Here is a 9175-nt window from a genome sequence, read left to right on the forward strand (position 1 = left end):
AGACAAAAAATAGCCGTAACAGACATTTATGTGGCTCCCCCAGCGGATGTTAGCCGAATAAGTTACTGCCTCCCAACGTTTGGAGCGCCACTGAGACAGCGTCAGATATCATGTATAAGTCTGTGCTGTAAAGTAAATTAACTTACTAGCGGATAGTCCGCCGCTACGTCGTGTAAAATGCTTAGCCCAAGCCTGGACCCAAACCATATTTTAAAATTCTCAGAAATTAAAAGAATCAAGCGGAAATGTTAAGATGTATCAAAATCTAACAGAAATGTTAAGATGTATCAAAATTTAACAACACTGATAAAATAAAATCCGATAATCCAGGTTCGTGTCACGACTGGAAAGAGGAGCGCCCTCTAGGATTCTTGATGTTGTCCCGAATTTGGAGGCGTTTGTGGGCTGGGAAATGTGGGTTGTGAATTTTCCGGACTGGTTCGATCTCGATTAAAAAACATCTTTACTAAAAAAATTATTCGTTAATTAATTAATTCAAGACAAGAAAGACTACCCTTATTTTGGCTATGAATGCGAATTAAATCCAGAGGTCCACAAGGTCCACAGAACCCACACGCGGCGGAACCCATTCGCTTCTTGGCAAACTGTTTGTTTAACCATTCGGGAACAAATGGTTCCACAAAGTCCACAGAACCCACACGCGGCGGAACCCATTCGCTTCTTGGAACCCATTCGAGGATTTACGTGCCAATGTAAATGAAATGTATAAAAGCAAAGCAAAAAGTAGAATACGCCCTCAGGTGGACAGATTTGTCCCTACTACTTCTTCTACTAATCTTATACTACACAACTTTCGTCATTCAATATGTTTATACTTCCACAATTTAAGTCCCCAGTTATTGAATAATAAACTATCCGAAAAGAGTAACTCCTGTTGAAAAAATGTATAAAAAATGAAAATATATTAATGTTTCTATTTCTAACGATTTACAAAATTATAACCTTAGAACAAAATCCAGCTAAAAAAGGTATCCCACATAAAGCTAAATTAGAGACATTACGACAAGCAGAAGTTAACCGAATATCTTGAGAATTAATTATATTATGAATAATAGCTCCGGCACATATAAATAACAATGCCTTAAATAAAGCATGCGTTAATAAATGAAACATAGCTAATTTATAAAATCCTATTGATAAGATTCTTATTATTAAACCTAAATGTCTTAAAGTAGATAAAGCAATAATTTTTTTAAATTCAAATTCAAAATTAGACCCTAATCCAAATGGCAAGATTGTCGATAAGGCCCATTATGTCGGCAATCCAAAACAAAAGTAGATAATGAATATATTATATATAAATGTTTATTGAAATAGGTCAGGGAAGGACTCGTCCATTATAAGGCCCATTATGTCGGCAACGGTCTCCGGCTCCGCGATCGACTCTGCCTCTTGGGGGTTTATAAAGGCCTGTATAAGGAAATGGAAAATTATAACCAAATAATATACAATATATATATCCACTTACCATTCTTTTTCTATGCAACTCCCTAGTCTTGTGCAGTCTCAAAGTCCGCTTCTCGACAAACCAACAACCACACTCGCAGGCATATTTTTTTTTTAGTAGATGACTATGGTTCCTGTAACCCCTAATTGAGCGAAACAACTTCGGACACTTTGGGCAAGCAAAGGTCCACAGGAAGTGGCTTAGCACGTGGTTCCTCAGCTTGGTTTTGTTTCCAGCTCCAATTCCACAGATTGGACACATCGCTTTTACTTTCGAATTAAAAAAATTTTCAACTATCTTCTTTTCTTGGACGTGGTCGTCCGACTTCTCGTGATCAGATAGGGCTTTGTAGCTCTGAGGGACGACGCCGCACTCGAAGAAGTCATGTATCTTCTCGACCCCGTTCTGGTATAGCTTCCGGATCTCATCCTCGTTCAGTTTCCAGGTCTTGGCTTCGAGGAACCATGAGACCTCGCCGTTTGCCTTTAGGTCCTTGGTGTTTCGTACTGAAAAATAAGGAAGATTGTACATACTCATGGAGTAATAGGAATGAGCTTACTCAGGCCCAGAGGCTGCAAGGGCGACGAGTGGGCGAGGGTCTCCTCTGTATCGGGTGAGCCGGTCTCCAGATCCTCTAACGAGTGGTGCGGATAATTTGGTGACTGGCTGGAGCCACTGGCCTCTAGGTCCTCGAAGGAGTGGTCTGGATGAGGTGGTGACTGGTTGGAGCCACTGGCCTCCAGCTCCTCCAATGAGTGGTCAGGATGAGCTGCTGATTGCTTGGAGCCCACGTCAATCAAATAAATATGTAAAATAATATATATAAAAAAGGACTCTATAACAATAAAAGAAGTAAACTTCGAAGTTTGTATACCCTTGCAGTTATAAGAAATAATCAATGTTTGATCAGGTATAATAAGTGGCCCCACCTCTTCTTCTTCCCTCCGTCTCTTGGAGACACGGCCAGAATTTGCATCTCCGGCTGGCTCGGACAATTCCTTGAGAGACTTCAAAATGTCCAAAATGGAGGTGTTGTGAAAGAGCGCGTCCGATCCCGTGATCTCGAGCACAACATCTATGTTGTGGTATTTCAAATCCATATTAGAAAAATATCAGAGAACTAATTACAGCCCAATAATTCGCGAATTTCCAATTAGTTTTGCACACTGGTTTTATTATTTTCTATCGGTCTCGGGTTTTCAAGCTTATCATTGGCGACTCACCATGAACTGATTAGCTTGATTCGCAAAAGTCAATGGAAAAAAAAAAGTATTTAAAAGAATTCATAATTTTTTAAGAATAGAATAGAAATGCCATTGTTCACTTAATCTGCAAATTCAAAGTCGATTTCCGATAGGTACTTTAGCAAAATAAACAGTCATTTTCTATCATCCTTCCCAACACTGGCGATGGCTTTCTTTTTGTTTACAATTTTGCAAGCGGGACGAGATGGACTTGGATGAAGCTAACGAGCTCCTAGAATCTGGTAATGTTGATGTTCCAGATATTGATGCAATGCAGGTATTACATGCCGTTAAATTTTTTAATCATTTACAGCTGCCTAATGGGCGCCGGATAGAAGAGGTGTCGGCGGCTACACTATCTTGGGCTAATGGAAAGATTAGCAAAGGATCCGTCTCTGCACTGGGAAGCCTGAATGCCAGGTGGGATTGGACGAAGCCCTTCAGCCTCCTGGTCGACGAGCTATGGCTACCGAAGGTAAGTTTGTATTTGTTTTAAGATAGTAGTGTAGTTATACCCGTTACTCGGAGGGTGAAAGGGTATATTGGATTCGTCGGAAAGTATGTAACAGGCAGAAGGAAGCGCCCATAACGCCCATAATGTCTTCCGCCCACATATATGTTATAACCATATATATATATATCTCCATATCTCCATCTCCCTTCGGTCCCTTTAGCTGAGTAACGGGTATCTGATAGTCGAGGCACTCGACTATAGCGTTCTTCGTATATTATTTTATTCTCTTGATTTGAATCAACCATTTTCTCAGATTCCAGAGACTGAAATAAGTTACAGGGCATCCACCTACGCCATGCAGACCTTCAATGGGTCTCACTTTCAAATAGTATTTATTGAAGTTGTCCTTCAAAATACGGGCGAACGTATTAATAATGTGTTAAATTTAATTATTAACTTTTTAAAAGATAAAAATGTTAGTCATCTCTTGCTGGCGGTTATTTCTGACAACAATCCAGTTAAGGCTAAAAGGGTAGATTCTCAAGTCCCAAGACTTTGGGATTATAATCATTTAAAAGCAATTACAAATGTTTCATTTACAGAAGTCTTATTAGGAGACTTGTATAAAAAACCACTCTTCAAAGATAGTTTCAAAGACGTTTTTAAAAAATTTTTTGATTTGAATGAGACTACCACGCCATCTTATTTTAGAGACACTTTAAAAACAGAAATTTCTAATCTTCAGATAGCCACCTCTAGATTTTTTAACGTTTCGCCAGGGCCAGATGTTCTATTCCAGGCCCGCTATTTGAAAAACGATACCCTCGAGTCAGTAGGCCAGAGGTGGAGGATTGGCCTTAAATCAGCTTTGGAGCACCTTAAAATAACGAGAAATCAACTCGAGTCCCCAGGTGCGGAATTTTACCCACGGATCTGGGCGTCCTTTGCGGCATTGGAATTTCGAGTTGACATATTAAAGGGAGTTAACGATGAAACTGGACCAACTAGGAAAGACCAGAGCACGCAAACGGATGGTGATTTATATAGTATAGTAAAGTAGTAGTATATTATATAGTTTAATATGTTTTTCATATAATACTCATTGTATTTTAGTTTTTGATATGAAACTAACATTTTTATTTTATTTTACTTTCTCTAAATGTAAATGTGTTACAAAGTCGATTAGGCCTCTTGGGGATACGACTATAAAACAAGGAAGAACGCTATAGTCGAGTACCTCGACTATCAGATACCCGTTACTCAGCTAAAGGGACCAAAGGAAAATGGAGATATGCAAGCAGCAAATGCGCCACCTACCGGCGGTAGACAGATTTAAGCGTTGTGGGCATTAGAGTGGGCGTGGCAAAGTTTTTTTTAAATCAATCGATAGGTATTGACGAGACCAATACAGTTAAGTTAAAATTTTTTATCTAGCACGAAAATTGTGGGCGCCACAGGCTTGGGCGGTTTGTGGGCGTTAGAGTGGGCGTGGCAAACTTTTTTTTAAATCAATCGATAGGTATTGACGAGATTAATACATTTCAGTTTAAATTTTTTATCTACCATGAAAATTGTGGGCGCCACAGACTTGGGCGGTTTGTGGGCGTTGGAGTGGGCGTGGCATATTCGCGTAATAAGCTTGCGCTGCGCTCAAGCCTACGGAATCTAAATCTGAAATCTCGTTTCTCTATCTTTGATATTTTCCGAGATATCCGCGTTCATATTTACGATTTTTTGAAGTTTGTGGGCGGTTTGTGGGCGTTAAAGTTGGCGTGGCAAACTTTTTTTTAGGTCAGTCGGTAGGTATTGATGAGAACAATACATTTCAGTTAAAATTTTTGTTTTAGCATCAAAACTGTAGGAGCCACAGTTTTGGGCGGTTTGTGGGCGTTAGAGTGGGCGTGGCACTCTTTTGAAACAAACTTGCGCTGCGCAGGAATCTCAGGAATCTGCATGCCTAATCCCAGTATTGTAGCTCTTATAGTTTCCAAGATCTCAGCGTTCATACGGACAGACGGACAGACGGACAGACGGACATGGCTAGATCGACTCGGCTAGTGATCCTCATCAAGAATATATATACTTTATGGGGTCGGAAACGCTTCCTTCTGCCTGTTACATACTTTCCGACGAATCTAGTATACCCTTTTACTCTACGAGTAACGGGTATAAAAACGCGCCTACAGCTCTACCTCCAAGGTGGTGTGGAAAAGAGCATCTTTGTTTCCTTTCTTTTCAGGATCAATGTATGATAGAGGTGCCAGGATCCCTACAGTGTTCCGTCTGCAGATATGCTTTTCCACTTGTGGCCGCTTTACTACAATTTTCAAGATATTAAATTGTCTTCTTTAATTACAGGATGTCGGTGTCTGTGCTTACTTTTTTGGCCTACGTCTGCTACCACATGTGCCGCATCCATCAAGAATTTGAACGTGGCGGCTCATCGCTTTTGCCAATCAAGAAATAAATCACTGCCACCTATAAATGCGATGCCCCGAAGCTGGCTCCATTCATAAAGAAATACTTTAAATCGGCCGTGGTCAATGGAAAGCTGATCCAAACAAAGGGAAAGGGGGCGTCTGGCTCATTTAAACTGTCGGCTTCGCCAAGAAGGATCCGAAGCCGAAGCCTGCGTCTGCTGAGAAGAAGGTGAAAAGCAAGAAGGTAGCCGTCAAGAGGACCGGATCCACCGCCAAGAAAGCTGCCGCCGGAGCTGACGACAAGAAGCCAAAGGCTAAGAAGGCTGTTGCCACCAAAAAAGCCGCAGAAAAGAAGAAACCAATACGGATAGATAAGGTTACCGTAAAAGAAGGTTAAAAACTATTAAAAATAGAGATGTGTATTATGGTCCTATTGGCAATTCGATGGGTTGGGATCATTTAACTATTGGTCAATCTTATCTAAAAGTTTTCTTGTGTGTAGTTTCTTAATTAGTACTAAAGTACTGATGATGATTGTTATCATAAACATTAGGAATATAAAAAAAAGCTGTTATTTTAAACTTTACTTTCCACTACTTTAATTTTTTTATTCTATTGAGTGATTTCTTATTTTTATCGAAACTGATTTGTTAATCTCCAGCTAATAACGAAGTTTCCACTTGAGCAACTAATCGGCCTTAAGATAGCCTCAAACCAAAACCCAAGTACCTTTAGTCTACTTCTCACTTTATGCCTTTCCACCTCCCTCTACCACAACCCATTCAACTCAAGCTTTTTTCGACCAGAAAAAAAACACACATAATCCCATAGAAAAATTGCCAAGCTAATAAAAGTGAGGAAGATTGTTTTACAATGTGTCACAAGCATAGACAAAGAATTTACAACCCAGTGAATATAAAAAATAAATCAGTAGCCCAAGGATAGGGTGGCCGTGTTGGGACAAAATCCATGTGGAATCGTAAAACATATGCAAAGTGTTTGAACAATTAGATTTTTAAGAGAAAATTAAGCCAATTTAAGACAAGGAAGAAGACCACCCTTATTTTGGATATGAATGCGAATCAAATCCGGTGAGTTCCTTTCATTTTCGGGCGTTAATCTATATGTATTAAGCGATTGCCTTCCCGGGGAGGTTCTAAAGCGACCTGTTTTGTCTTTTTTTTTGACGTACGAATTTTAAGGGAAAATAATATTCTGCAGATCAAAGAAAAAAATTCAATTGACATGAAATTAAAAAAAAAATCTTTACCAGTTGAGAAGAAAATATTGGTAGCCAGGCTAAAAAAATATGTTTTAAATATTCTTAGCGGAAGTAAATTTTAACTTTTACACATTTTTACACAAAAATTGGGGCAAGAAAAGTTTAAAAAGTATTTTGACATTTTACAGCATTTCTCGAAGTCTGTGCAATACACTTCGAAATATAACTAGGAAGAACGCTTTCGTCGAGTACCTCGACTATCAGATACCCGTTACTTAGCTGAAGGGACCAAAGGGAAATGAAGATATGCAAGCAGCAAAGCGAGATTTAAATGCGCCACCTACCGGCGGTAGACAGATTTAAGCGATATGGGCGTTAGAGTGGGCGTGGCAAATTTTTTTTGGATCAATCGATAGGTATTGACGAGAGCAATACATTTCAGTTAAAGTTTTGTATCTAGCATGAAAATTGTGGGCGCCACAGGTTTGTGCGGTTTGTGGGCGTTAGAGTGGGCGTGGCATATTCGCATAACAAACTTGCGCTGCGTACAAGGCTACGAAATCTTAATCTAAAATCCCAATTTTCTGTCCTTGATAGTTTCCGAGATATCCACGTTCAAATTTACGATTTTTTTAAGTTTGTGGGCGGTTTGTGGGCGTTAAAGTGGGCGTGGCAAACGCTGACATCTCGGAAACTATAAGAGCTAGGCTATTGAGATTAGGCGTGCAGATTCCTGAGCTTCTTACGCAGCGCAAGTTTGTTTCAGCAGAGTGCCACGCCCACTATAACGCCCACAAACCGCCCAAACCTGTGGCGCCCACAATTTTCATGCTAGATACAACATTTTAACTGAAATGTGTTGGTCTTGTCAATACCTATCGATTGATCCAAAAAAAACTTTGCCACACCCACTCTAACGCCCACAACGCTTAAATCTGTCTACCGCCGGTAGGTGGCGCATATCAATCTCGCTTTGCTGCTTGCATATCTCCATTTTCCTTTGGTCCCTTTAGCTGAGTAACGGCTATCTGATAGTCGAGGTACTCGACTATAGCGTTCTTCCTTGTTTTCTTTACAAAATCTGCATATGCATATAAGAAGAACGGTGTAACACTAACAGCTATGTCCAATTCAAGTCGTAAATAAAAGTTATGTGTTTAATTATAAACAATTTTATCTTTTTTTATTTACCATTTATTTACTACAATAAACAGTTTATTTTCTTTTAAAATCAAACCGAATTTTTTTAATATTAAGTTTTAAGTTTACAGCACAAGCAGCCCTGCTCTGATACTCATTTCTCGACCATTTAATTCGAATTCGATTAAATTATTCGCATGTGAGAACCGGTATATATTTATACTTTTGAATTTTTCATTTTACTTATTAATTATTTTTTGTAATAATTAATTTTTTTTTTAGCAACTGTGTTGTCAAGAATTGCGAAGGCCATGATCAGGTTTTTAGCATTTCACACCGATTAAGAAAGGAGTGGAAAGCAAATTTAAAATCAAACATGTATCTATCAATGATCGTGTGTGCAGGAGGTACTTTAAGCCTGAGTGCCTTTTGGGCTCTAGTCTTAGGAAACGCAGTATACCAACTGAAGAGCTAGGTTCTGAGCCCGTTTATAAACTTCCCGATACCTTTTGGCAATCAAAGCCCATTCTGTGTTCCACACAGAAATGTAAGGGAAAGGAAGTCTTTAAAGTAGACCTCAAAGTTTATTTGGATTCTGCTTTTTTTATACAGCAGAATTTTAATTTGGACAAGCTTGGCCATAATGACTTGGTAAGTCTGTGTAATTTCCATTTTAAGCAACTTTCTGCGTATAAGGACAATGAGACTGCCCAAAACGTGCCCAAAGTGCTACAAAGCAATGGTAATATTAATGAAAGAGTTGCTGAAATAGTGCAACAAGAAGATAGAGTTGCTGAAAAAGTGCAACAAATGTCAGAAAGAGTTGCTAAAATAGTGCAACTAGCCGAAGAAGAAGGTGATGTTGCTAAAATAGTGCAACTTGACAGTGATGCTGAAATGCTTGAAGTAAATTTTGATAAGCAAAATTAGGAAAATGAAGATGCTAAAATTATGCAACGCCTTCATTTTCAAATGATGCCAGAGAGCGTTGAAATATTGCAAAACAATTCCAACGAACTTTTTCTTCAAAACGAGCTAGTCAAGTAAAATATTGGCAAATCAATTCACAGGCGCTCCTTAGGGAAAATTGAGCCTTAAAAAAAACTATAAAAGATTGGTCTCTGGAAAATATTTCCCCTGAAATGGGGAAAACTGAATTGGATGATCTTTTAGCTAAATATAAGGCCATGAAAAATAAATTGGATAGCGAAATAGCCATCCTTAAGA

General features: G+C 39.0%; 1 pseudogene; it reads right to left on the reverse strand.

The window, feature by feature from the left end:
- Positions 1–798: 798 nt before the first annotated feature.
- LOC119555012 lies at positions 799–8052 on the reverse strand (annotated as a pseudogene).
- Positions 8053–9175: the final 1123 nt, after the last annotated feature.

Source organism: Drosophila subpulchrella, chromosome 3L (genome assembly GCF_014743375.2).
Source record: "Drosophila subpulchrella strain 33 F10 #4 breed RU33 chromosome 3L, RU_Dsub_v1.1 Primary Assembly, whole genome shotgun sequence".
Lineage (NCBI taxonomy): Eukaryota > Metazoa > Arthropoda > Insecta > Diptera > Drosophilidae > Drosophila > Drosophila subpulchrella.